This window comes from Marmota marmota, unplaced genomic scaffold (genome assembly GCF_001458135.2).
Source record: "Marmota marmota marmota unplaced genomic scaffold, marMar, whole genome shotgun sequence".
NCBI classification, from domain to species: domain Eukaryota; kingdom Metazoa; phylum Chordata; class Mammalia; order Rodentia; family Sciuridae; genus Marmota; species Marmota marmota.
This window is the reverse complement of record NW_026000068.1, coordinates 27896981-27910182: the sequence shown is the minus strand read 5'-3', so window position 1 is coordinate 27910182 and position 13202 is coordinate 27896981.

The following is a 13202-nucleotide window of genomic DNA, read 5'->3' as shown; positions in this document are numbered from 1 at the left end:
GTTTGTTTCACATCATGCATTTATTTAAACATTTTAAGAAATTATATTTTTAGTGTGTATTAATACTTCAATATATAAAATAAAAGCTGTAAGTGCTTGGAGATGTTTAGTATGTTACCCTCCTGTTACATTTTTTTGTTATTTAATATCAATATCTATTAACTTGAGAAATATTCTACTGATCAGGTCAAAAGATATAATTTGTGTGAAATTTCACACTTTACTGTCTACCCTTCAGTATTTCAGATTGGGTGTTGTTCTGGAAGTAGGAATAAGTCCCTCACATACAATTCTCTTTAGGGCAAGAATGTCCCCAGTCTGTTTTATTAATTGGTCCCTATGACTTCATTCTCTGAGGGGCTGGAACTGTTTTGTTCACTGTCACGTGCCCATCAACTGGTCCTGTGCAAAGAGCATCATCCCCACTCCATAGAATGTAAATTTCCATGTTTTGGTTTTCTAGTGTGTGCCACCAAAACCTGCTCCAAAATCTTCTGTATTTCTATTGAGAGCAACTTTATCCTTCTGTAATCTCATGGCTACACCTTCCTGTTTATTTTGAATTCTGATCTTTCCTTCATACTATATGCTATGTAACATAGCATCAACTCTACTTCCAAATGTTTCCAGAATCCAACTTCTCCTTACATTCACTATGGTCTCAGCCTCATAAAAATCTCAATTATAACACTGTGATAATCTACTGTCTTTCTACTCCCACCCCTGTCTCGCTACATTCTATTCCCAGTCGTGCAAGAAAAATCATTTTCTTTAAATTGAAAATAGATCATGTTCTACTGTTTCAAAAGCATTTTCAGCTCCTATTTCACTCTCTGTAAAAAGCCAATGGCACACAAAGGTCTACCTGAACTTGCCCCATAATCTCTCTGACCTTTTCTGCGGGAAGTCATCCATGAAATACAGGAGGATCTTCTCTCTGCATGGAAGCCAGCTGGAGATAGGCCTGGCACTGGGAACTTTCTGTGGCTCTCCCTCCCATGGCAATAGATTGCCCAATGCATGTGACCTTTCCTTCCCTTCCTATAAGAGGTTCCTCATAGTAGCTCCAGAAATGAGCATAACCCTCTAGGAACTGTACAGTCCAGCTTTAACATTTTTTTTTTTTTTTGGAAAAGAACACTCTATAGAATCTCTTTGATGTTTCCCAGTATAAATAAAGCAAGCAGGGACTCCATTTTGTCTAGAAGCTCCAAGGGTTTGATCAGCTTGCCTGTCCTGCCCTGGTTTTGAAACTACTTTCTGTGTTGTGGGGTTTTTTTTCCCCCTTTTATTTCCCTTAGCTTTTATTTGTCAGCCAGCCCATTCCACCTAGGGGAACCCCAATCCCACATAGGACGTGGATGGGACTTTCCCCCTATTATTGTCTCCATCTTTCCCTCTCTCTATCCATCCTGGCTCCTGGCTTTCACTGAACTGCAGGGCCTTCAGGCCTTTGTACTCTGCCTGAATGTCTATAGGGATAAATCCCTCACCTCACTCCAGATTTTACTCCAATGTCACCCTCTCAATAGAGCTCTCCTTTCCTCATCCTATTCAAAATTTTAAACTTAACTTCCTTATTTGTCCTCCTGGTTTCCCTTTTCCTTATTTATTTTTTCCTATAACACTTAGGACCTTCCAGTGTGATATATATTTTGTTCATTAATTTTTATGATCAGTCTCAGTCTCCTATGCAGGAATTTTTCCTCATTCCCCACCCCTCCAGATTTATCCCAAGTGTCTAGTAAAGTACTTTAAATGTATTTGTTGAATTAATGAATGAATTCTATTTTCTTGATTGCTTTAAGTGTCCTTCTGTCCATTCTTTTTAGCTTGAATATTTTTGTTAAAGTATAATAACTACCTTATTTTGCACATGCCTATATTTTATTTCCATTTCAATGAAAGCTTTTGCTGACCTTATAAAACTTGAATATTTATGCAGCCGCACTGACCATATCACATCTTTGGTTCACAATAAAGAACATACTAGTTAGGAAAGGCAGAGCACTAGGATTGTTGAGACCAAGCCCACATAATGGGAACAAATCTGAGTATGCTCTAAAAATAGTTCTGATAGCAATGTGGCTCTTGATTTGATTGGTTAATTGATAAAATGAGATCCTAGCTTCTTAGCACTTCATTGAAAGAAACTACTTTTATAGTTAGCTAATCAGGAAAGAATTGCCAAAACTTTTAAATTCACCTTTGTGAATGATAAAAACCTTCAAACTAATAGTCTACCACAAATGTAAACTTTCTAATGACTAACATTAATTAGTAAATTTGACGACAAACAAGGTAAATATTCAGAACTGTTGACCTGTATAATCTATTAAGCAAGAACATAAAATAACAGATGTTTTTATATAAAGACACATTCATGCTAGATAGTAATAACATTTTCTTTTCATGGTTAATGCAGTTGGAATATTAAATATTCGTGCTAATTTTAGCAAAAGATATAGTGTAGCTATTAATCCATTTTCAAGAGAAGAAATTAAGGATTTCTGTCAATTTTCTAAGTGATGAATAGGTAAAACCTTCATGCCCTTTTTTTTTCACTTTTATTTCAAGTTTTCCACAATCTGTGGGCACCTGTCTTTGGAAAGGTCTTTATTTACTCTTAGGAAAACATTTCTTTACTTTAATTTTCAACATTTTCTAATTTCTCAGATGTAATTCCACTTCACCAAATGACTTTGTCTTCACTGGGCTTAAATTTATTTTTATTTTCTAGTCCAAACCCTATCATCATCTCCACAGCTACAGCATTTGATTACCATGAGAATATAGTTTATTTTAAACTTATAGCTTTATCAAAGTACTATTGGTGCATATTAAAATGTACATAAAGGTATTACTTGACAGACTATGACACATGTATGTCTCCAATGTCACCTCTCAATGGGGCTCACCTTCACTCATCCTATTCAAAATTTTGAATGTAAAGGAACATCTCTATAGTCAAGATAATGTGCACTTCCATTAGCCACCATACTCCTTGGCCCCTTGGTTAGACCACTCTCCTCTGCTACCTTTACCCAAGACAACCACAGATCTGCAGCTATAGATTGTTTACTTTTCCTAGAATTTTCAACCAATTGAATCATGCAGTTACGTATTTTCTATTTTTTTGGCCCACTCTCTTACATTCAATATTAATGACTTTGCAATTTATCTGTGCATGGGATATATCAATAGTTCATTCTATTTAATTGCTTGGTATTATTTCATTGTATGGATAGATCTCAATTTGTTTTCTATTCATTTGCTGATGTATATTTTGTTATTCCCAGTTTTTGGCTGTTATAAATCAACTGCTATGAACATTCACATACAAGTTCTCATCTGAACATAATGTTCTCATTTTCTTGGGTAAATACATTGTCATGGTCATAGGGTTGAGGTAGATTTTTTGCAAAGAGTTTGTGCCATTTTAAATTCCTTTTGGCATTTCGAGAGAGTTCCAGTTGCACAATATTTTATGGTTATAATTATAAACTTGGTAGTAGTAGTGTAGTGGCATTTAGTAGTGAATTCAATTTATACTTCTCTAATGACAATGGTATTTAGCATCTTTTCATGTGCTGTTTGACATTTGTACATTTTTTAGTGAAGTTTCTGTTCAACAGCTTTGCTCATTTTTAAATTGTGTTGTCTGCTTATTGAAATAAAATTGTATTTTACATATTCTAGTTACTAATCTTCAGTTTTCCCTCAATATCTATAAAAGATTGGTTCCATGAATTCCCTGTGGATACCATAATTAGCAGATGCTCAAGTCCTTTGTATAGACTAGGGTAGTATTTATATTTAACCTACACATATCTTCCTGAATACTTTAAATTGTCTCTAGATTACTTATAATTATTAACACAATACTAATAGTTGTTATTCTGTATTGTTTAAAGAATAAAGATAAGAAAAAGTTTGTACATGTTAGTACATATGTAATTAAAAAAATATTTTAGATCCACAGTTGGTTAAATCCATGAATATGGAACTCATAGATTTGGAGGGTCAACTGCATATTTTGTATACATTTTCTATATGCTTTTTCTTTTCTTTTTTAATACCGTGTCTTTTGAAGAGCAAGAGTGTTTTATTTTGATCAAGTTCTATTTATTGAATTTTTCTTTTATACTAAGTATTTTGGGTTGTATTTAGAAAATCTTTGCCAAATCCTAGGTCACTAAGATTTTATATTTCCTTCCAGATATTTTGTGGGTTTAGCTTTTTCATTCTCTCTGTGACTGTTATGAATATTCCAAATAAATACTTTGTATGTGCTAGGAACCCAAGGGCAGTGCTCTTTTTGTATTTATTTATTTTTTGTATGTTACTAACAAACTGTTCCTACATCATTCCTTGAAAAGATCATCTTTTTCCATTGAATTTCCTTGGCACTTTAGTCAAAATCAATTGAATATATATATGTGTGAGTCTATTTCTGGACTCTCTTCTATTCCATTGACCTATTTATCTATCTTCATGCCAATATCACAGTTTTTTTTTTAAAGAAGAGAGAGAGAGAGAGAGAGAGAGAGAGAGAGAGAGAGAGTATGAATATCTTTTTTTGTAGATGGACACAACACAATGCCTTTATTTTTTATGTGGTGCTGAGAATCAAACCCGAGTTCTGCCTGTGCTAGGCAAGTGCTCTTCCACTGAGCCACAATCCCAGCCCATCACAGTTTTGATTACTGTAGAATTTTAAAAGGTCTTGAAGTCAGAAGTAGCCTGTCTTCTAATTTTGGAGACCCATCTTTATCAGTTTTTTGTTTTTTTTTTTGGTACCATTGATTGAACCCAGGGACACTTAACCACTACTGAGCCACATCTCCAGCCCTTTTCAATATTTTTATTTAGAGACCTCGCTGAGTTGCTTAGGGCCTGACCAAATTGCTGAGGCTGGCTTTTAGCCTCCCAGGCTGCTGGGATTACAGGCATGTGCTACCACATCTGGCTCTGTGTTATTTATTTTCTTAGCTTAGAATGGTTACAACACAGCAACCTTTAATGGGCTATTTGGAGCAGATTTTTGAGGTATCCTCCTCAGCTTGCCACTCTGAGCCCAATATATTATAACGCTTTCTGCTGAGGAGGCAGACTATTTCTAGCCCCATGTAACCTCTACAGATTTTTCTCCTCTTTTAGAGTAGGATTTTTCTGGATTTAGGTAGTTTCCTTCTATAAGTATGTTAATCAATATTCAGCTAGAAGACTCAAGGACCGTCTGCCCATCTGCAGAGATCTTTCTCTCTGTGTTGTACCTCTCTACAGGTCTTGGCCTCACAGTTCCAGCTGCCTTGGACTCCCAGTCCTCTGGTTCTGTCTCTTCTTCACAGGATATTGACCAGGCAGGCTACCATGGAGTTCTCCATCTTTGTACTGTAACTCAGCTATTCTCTCATGATAATTACAAAGCTATCGTCAAATGTGTTTTCTTTCTTAGAGATCATGGTTTTGCATTATACATATCAATACTTGAAAATAATGGCTCTATATAATCTATGGCATTTTTTTTTTATACTTCAGGTAGTAGGATAAATCTCCTTCCAAAGACCCCATTTTGATTAGAAGTGGAGATCACTGTAGAATTTCTCAGGGTCCTCAAATCCAAAGAAGTCAAGTATACCACTTATTCATGTGCTGGAAGAGAATTACTTCCACTTGGAATCATCTTGTCACTCGTATCTCATCTCATGTTCTATCTTTTTTATTTTTTTAAACTTACTCAAATTTCTTTACTTCTCAGGCTTTCTTCTTTTTCAGTTTTATGCATATATAATCTGTGATCTTTTGATTCTATCTGATAATCTCAATATTTCATATCTTTTTATTTGTATTTTCTTTCTAATTCTTCCTGGACATAATTTTAGCTAAGCACAAATAGCTTAGCTAAATTCTCCATATATATATATATATATATATATATATATATATATATAAAATTTTCTCTGATTCCATAGATTATGTTTTACTAAAGTATACCAGAAAATTGTTGATATTATTATAAATTGGTAGCAAACAAAATAAAGCTGTCTAAATTTTAAAAAGATTGAAATTATACTAAGTATCTTCTCCAATGATACCAAAATCAATAACAGAAGAAAAACTGAAAAAAAAACTAACCAATATGTGGAAATTCAATATCACACTTTTAACTAGCTAAAGAATCAAGGGAAAAAGTTGCTCAAGGATATTAGTATATACAAATGAATGAAAAGGAAAGCACAACTTACTAAAGCTTGTGGGCGGCAGGCAGCAAAGGCAATGCAATGCTTAGAGGAAAATTTATATCAGTAAAATAGGTACATTAAAAACCTGAAATCAATAAACTAACTTTATGCAATAAGGAAAAAAGGAAGAGCTAGCTAAACTCAAAACTAGCAGAAGGAAGAAAGAGTAAAGATTAGAGATAAATGAAATAGAGTACAGAAGACTAAGAGAAAATCAATCACATCTAAAGTTGTTCTTTGGCTGAACAAAATTTACAAACTTTCAGCTAGATTAAAAAAGAAAAATAGTGAAAATATGAATAATCAAAATAAGAAATATGAATGTGGGAACACTACTACTGATACTTTGGAAATAAAAAGAACTATGAAAAGGAACTTTGAATAATTGTATACCAACAAATAAGGTAAGCTAGATGAAATGAATAAATCTCTAGGACTGCATGAATTGAGACTAGGAGACTCAAGTACCCTGCTACAGCTGTAGAGGAGGATCAACAAACTGGTTCACCAGACAATCTATCCCTCGGCAGTTTCTGTTTGTTTGTTTTTACAGCCATAAAGATAAGAACAGTTCTTCCATGTTTCAAAGGCACTTAAATAAACAAACAGAGTGATAAAAAAGGAATGAGACAGGGTTGTATGTGGTTTGCAAAACCTAAAATATTTACTATCTGGCTTGTAACAGAAAAAAGTTTTCCCCTTCTTGTAGGGGAAAAACATAGTCTGAAGACCTTGGAGATAAAATTTTTGGAATGGACATATTATGTGCAGCATTTTAATCTCTAAACCTTACCCTCCCAGGAGGACCCAAAGAACCCTGCTTTCCCAAGGTTTTAAGAAAGGGGAATGGGAAGCTGGGGAGCACCACCATGTTTTAATGGCTTTAGGATGCTGGTTTCCCAAAGCTGGATATAATGATGGAAGATAGATTCTGAAGAGGAGAGGCCATAGGGTGACCTTTATCCAATAGAGACAGTGAAAACAAAGGGAAAAAACAGAGAATGTGGTGTTTTTATCTGCAGGATCTGAGGTGTTGTCTCATTGATCAGTTTACAGCTCTTAAAAAAACAAAAGTGTATCACACATTATGTTGTTGTTTAATCTGAATAAACAATTAGTGTTAAACAACTTAGAGGAGAGGAAGTTTATTTTACAGTTTCAGAGATTTAAGTCCAAGAATGGCAGAATTCATTGCTCTTGGCTGGAGTCGAGGCGCCCCGGGAAGGGTGTGTCTGGGGAATCTTCTCTGGGCTTGGGGACTGGGAAGTAGGGTGAGGATAAGATGAACCCTTCCAGGGTCTGGTCCAAGTGATATCCCTCTTCCATTCATGTCCTACATGCCTATAGTTACCACTCAGTTCATTCAAACTAGGATGGGCGGGAACCTAATATCAAACCATAACACATCTCATATCCAAATCAACACACTTTATCTGTTTGGCTGTAATAGATTTCAACTCTCAAAATCCAATGATTTTGACCTCAGGAGAAAAAGAAAAGGCTGGGAGGATAGGCAGATGGGTCCCTGGGTACATTCCAGGGCAGTAGAGCCCAAACAGCATCTGCAGATATTTGCTAAGACAAAACTTACAAAAAGGCTATTTTTAAACCAGGAGCTATGTGACCGAGGTCCATACCTCTCCAAAAAAGGAAAAATGCCTGATTAATATTTTGACTGGACTAAAAGCCACACGAATAACTTGTGGACACTGACTGCCTTACCCAGGATTGGGCAAGGGGCTGATTTTCTTAAATTTATAGATCTACATAAAGCTTTAGACAATAGCCACTCTTTGATATCCCTCTCTTGGGACCCCTCTCTCTTTTTATTTCTGTAATAAATCTTGTTACTTTGCTCTCACCCTATTCTTCAAATGCATAAGACAAAGAACCCAAGTCCACTCTCCATGCGAAAAATTTCACCTCCTGTATTAACACAAAAGCTTTTGGGGAACATCTTGTTTCAGTCAGCCTTTTCACTGCTGTGACCAAAAGACATGACAAGAACAATTAGAGGAGGGAAAGTTTTGGGGGGGGGGCTCATGGTTTCAGAGGTCCTAGTCCACAGATGGCTGACTTTATTGCTCTGGGCTCAAAGTAAGGCAATAGAGCATGGTGGGAAAATGTGGCCGAAGAAAGTGGCTCAAGACAACACATCAGAAAGCAGAGAGAGAGAAAGCTCTGCTCAACAGACACAAATATAAATCCCAAATGCTTGTCTACAGGGACCCACCTCCTCCAGCCATACTCTACCAGCCTACAGTTACCACCTAGGGGATTAACACACTGAGTAGGCCAAGATTCTCAAGAGCCAATTCATTGACCCCTAAACCCTCTTTCATTGTCTCACAAATGAGCGTTTTTTTTTTTGTTGTTTTTTTTTTGCAGGGGGAGGGCAGGCACCTAATATCAAACCATAATACATCTCATATCCAAATCAATACACTTTATCTGTTTGGCTGTAATAGCTTTTGTTTTGCTGATTAAAAGTGTAAAAGGTTTCAGACAATGTCACAAATGTTTGCAATCATCTGATTATAAAATACATGTCAATTTGATAGGTAGGAGGTAGCATTTTACTATTATTTTACTTTGTATAGTTTTAATTAGTGGTGGAAACCTGGCATGGCGGTGCCCGTGGCTACTCAGGAGGTTGAGGGAGGAGGATTATAAATTCAAAGTCAGCCTCAACAACTTGTTGAGACCCTGTCACAAAATAAAGAAATTATAAAGGCTGGGGATGTAGCTCAATGGAAGAGTGCCCGGATGTACAATCCTTAGTACTAAAATAAATAAATAAATTGAAAATCAGTGAACCTCATTAGTAGTGAAATTGACCCATTCTGTTTATTGACCATTGTATTATCTGTTTCTGTGATTTCCCCATTTATTTTTGCAGATTTTTTAAAAAATGAGACATTTGCCTTTTCTTCCCCAAATAACCAGGAATTAAAAAATTATATTGCATGATAATATTTGACAGTATTCAAATATTTTTTAATAATGCATTTCTTTTCCCACGTTTTACTTTTTTTAACACATTTTACTCATTAGTCTTCTCATTCTTCTCAAATTCTTCTACGAATATATCCTATATTTCTTCAAATATATTTAATGTTTCTTTTCCACATTCTGTATTTGGAGTTGTTAGTTTTGCTTCTGTTTTGAAAGGCATGATTATTATTATTATTATTATTATTTTTTAAATAGGAAATCACATTGCCAAATCATATTTCTTTCCCCAAGATTTCCACTGGCTTACAAGAGCTCATGTATATTTTTCTTTCTTAACCATTCATTCCATTTTTCTGTCCCATTTATCATGTATCCATCTCTATGCATATAAGACATTATCTTAACTATTATAGTTTTATTAAAAACAAAATTATGCTAAGTAGTAAATATCACTGTTCTTGAATTTTTTTTTTTTTTAATCAGGTATTGAACCCAGGGGCGCTTGACCACTGAGCCACATCCTCAGGCTTTTAAAAGTTTTATTTAGAGACAGAGTCTTGCTGAGTTGTTTAGGGCCTTGCTAAGTGGCTGAGGCTGGCTTTTAACTCACAATCCTCCTGCCTCAGCTTCCCCAGTCCCTGCGGATAATAGGCATGTACCACCATGCCAGGCCTTGAATTTGTTTTGCATACTTTTATACTTTTTTATGGTTATTCTTAACATTTTGCTTTTCAATATAATTTTCTGATTAATTTTTCAAGTGTCATAAAAGCTCTGAAGTGGTTTCTAGTGAAGCTGCAAAAAATTTGATTAATTTTGTAAAATTAGTCATGCCTTTGCACTGTCTTCCCTTCCATAAATGTGATGTACTTTTCCATTCATTAAAATCTTCCTTTGCTTCCTTCAGAAATATTGCATGTTTCTTCTTAAAACTTTGCTCATATTTATTAGATTTTTACCCAGAATAACAAGGTTATTGCTTCTATTTGAATACCACATTTTTCTACTAAAATTTCACAGTTAATACAGTTAATTTCTATGTTGATGTAATTTGCAACAACTAGGATAGAAGCTTTATTAGTTATAAAATTTTGCCATATATTGTGAATCTGTTTGAATTTTGTGAGGAAAAAAAAATATTTAACTCTTGTTCGTGAAGGTAATGACAGTTTCAACTTTTCTAATTATTATAACTTGTATTAATTTTTTATGTCAAATGCACTAGCTTAAAATTCCAAGAAAATATTAAAGGGCAGAATTAATATCTGGAATCAATCACTTATTCAGATCTTAAAGAGAGTGCTATTAGAGTTTCCTATTAAATACAACAGACATACCTGATTTTGTGGCTAGAATAACCTTTATTTTTGATTTTTCTAAGAATTTTTTCTCCCATTAATTAATTGATTTTTTAAAATGTCACTTAATAAAATGGCATGTTTTACTTCTTTAAGTTGAATTTCGTCAATACATTTATAAAAATTAAATATTCTTCACTTTTAAGATATATCTTATTTTGTCTGTCTTTACTATTGCTGTTCTCTTTCAACTAATAATTTTATTTGTTAGAATTTTGGATATATACACAAAAGTGTGATCGGTTTATAATTTTAAGCTAGTTTCCAGTTGAATTTCAAGTTTGTCTTCTTTCACTAACTGAATTTACTTACTTTTTCTGCTTTTGTTTCTTTTGGAATACTTCTATAGGCTAAGAAAATTTAATAAAATAATTTTCAAGGCAATTTAATCTTTTTAAAGGTTGTCATTTTAAGGAGTTATATCAGTGATGTTTTATTACTAATATCTTTTATAGTTACTGATTTATATCAGTTGTCTGATGTCTAATAGTTTTCATATTTAGATTTACAAAATTGTCCATTTTATTCTTTTCATTTTTTAGTAAAAGTTTACAGCAGTTTTCTTCTATGATATATTATTGGTGGTTATATTTCTTCCTATGTTTCCAATGCTTCATTTTATGAGATAAGTTTTACTAGAACTTCATTTGTTTTATAGCTCTTCTAAAAATCACCTTTAATTTTATTGAACATCTCTGTTTTTTTCTGTCTTCATTTTAATTTGCTGATATTGCTTTTATTATTTTGTTCTTTTATCTTTCCATGGGTTTTTACTTTATTGTGTTTTTCTGGATTTTGTAGTTGGATACTTTGCTTTTTAATTTTGGGGCCCTTTTGTAATGATATGACAAAATGAACCTTCATCTTTCTTATGTCACCTTAACTTTATACTATAAGTTTTAGTATATAGTATGTTTGCATATTTTGTAAAGTATAGACACATGATTTCTTCAGATTATCTTTTTTGGTAGCTTCCAATTACTGCTTTCAAATGTAGTTTTACTGTGATGAGTTCTGGTGTTTACAGTTTTGATGCCTGGATTTTTTTTTTTTTTTTTCCGTTTTGAGACTTCTTTTGTGACATTCTAAGTGTCCAAAGTTTTTAAATGTTAAAACATCTGTCTTTTATTGATGCACTAGTTTCTGACAACAGTTTATTAAAATCTCCAAGTATAATGCTCAATTTGTCAACATTTAAATATTTCTCTGTGTGTGTGTGTGTGTGTGTGTGTGTGTAACCAGAGTCTCCATGTATTTGGTGAGTGTTCTAACCATTAAGATATTTGTTCTTAAATCACCAAGTTTTATATTGCTTCTTTCAATAACATCTGTTAAGCATACGCAAATTCATGCTTATCATTTCTTGCTGATGAATTACTGCAGTTTTTAATATATAGTTTCTCTTCTATTTCTGTCATTTCATTCATCCTTAAATCATGTTTTGTCCAAAATTAACACAGTAGTTTAAACACACTTTTTGTTGATCAATATTCCTATCAAAATTTTTTCTATTTCTTTATTTTTGTGTTGATTTACTGTAGGCATGATTTGCTTAAACACATGTACCTATGTGAATACCTGAGTTTTCATGTGTGAATTTAATCTTTATATATTTACTGTTGTCACTTAATTGTAGCATCTTATTTAGTGCTTACAATGTAGTCATTATTTTGTCACCGATTACAAGTTAGTAGTACAACTATCACATGTTTTTTAGGTAATACATATTATTCTTTAATGGCTTTGAATTTACTTTTCTTTAGATTGGTGAACATTTGCAATGCCCTTTAATATTAATCTTTTTTTTACAGTTCTAAAAATATTAGTTGTTATAGTTCAAGTATTGTCAGTCTGCCATTCTACTCATTTTCTGCTTCCAAAATTGATATAAAATCACATACACGGTTTATTATGTTTAATATTTCCTAATTATTTTAAGCATTTTTAGTGTTCAAATAGTTGATTCTTACTCCTTTAAAATAGGGACTACTAATCTCACGATTTTACACATAAAGAGTTAGAGCAAATATGTTTCATGCCAAACTAACACAGATAACAAGATGTAGAACTTGTTGCTAAGTCTGTGTTCTTAATTCTGAATCTATTAGACCCATTGTGGAATTTTTCAATATTCTATTCATTTTCACATGATTCCATCTCTACACTATATTCTATGTTAATTCCTTGATGTTTACTTTCAATTTACTAATTGTTTTCTTTAACTATGTCTAATATAGACTGTACTTATTAGTTTCTTTTAAATACTCTTCATTACTTTCTGTGTTTAAAGTTGTTCCTCTTCACAAAACTTGGTTTTGATTCATATCTTCTTGTTTGTTTTATTCATTATTATTTAGTGTAATTATGTGGGTATAATTATTTCTTTGAGAATGTTTAGGTTTTTAAAAAAACTTGTGAAGTTTTTTTAATATATGGTGAAATGCAATGATATTAAACAGATTACTTTTGCCATACACACATGTAATTTATGCTCCAATTGAGAACACAGATTATTTCTATTATCCCCAAGAATTCCTTTTCTAGTTAATAACCCAACAAACACTTATTGTTCTAACTTGAATATTTTAGAGTAGTTTGGCTTGTATTAATTTCATGTGAATATCAAGTCTGTATTCCTTTATGT